This window comes from Aplysia californica, unplaced genomic scaffold (genome assembly GCF_000002075.1).
Source record: "Aplysia californica isolate F4 #8 unplaced genomic scaffold, AplCal3.0 scaffold00276, whole genome shotgun sequence".
Taxonomy (NCBI): Eukaryota; Metazoa; Mollusca; class Gastropoda; order Aplysiida; family Aplysiidae; genus Aplysia; species Aplysia californica.
Genome location: NW_004797546.1, coordinates 802,929 through 803,583, shown reverse-complemented (window position 1 = coordinate 803,583; position 655 = coordinate 802,929).

The following is a 655-nucleotide window of genomic DNA, read 5'->3' as shown; positions in this document are numbered from 1 at the left end:
ATCTTGTCAGTTTGTAAGTGTTTGAGCGCTTAATCAGCTGCTTGCACTGTATGCTTCCCGGGAAGCTGAGAATATTTCTGAGTGTTCTATGGTCTGCTGAGGTAATAATATAGTGTACAGCGCGAAGAGCTTGCTGTCGAGCGGGGTTATGCGCTATACAAATTAAATGCAATTTATTATCTATTATTACATACAAAGGAAGGACACATACTTTCATCAATTACATTTATCATTATTCAACCTGTCTCTTATTACTGCTTGTACATCTATTGTTAGCCTGATTATTTCTATTGAATTTTAAGCTATCCATGTTTCTGTTTTGTTTTCTCCTGGACGCCTATTTCCCGGAGTTAATTACTTGGCCAGGACCCGAGACCGTAAATTATACATGTATTTATAATCATTGGCCAGGACCCGAGACCGTAATGTATACATGTATTTATAACCATAGGCCGGACCAGGGACAATAAATTATACATGTATTTATAATCATTGGCCAGGACCCTGGGTCGGCGATCCTGTGTTCCGCCCAGTTGAAAGAATTATAATTACATAGGCTAATTATATTATATAGTTACATAGGCTAATTATATTATATAGTTACATAGGCTAATTATATTATATTATCATTACAAAGGCTAATTATATTATATTA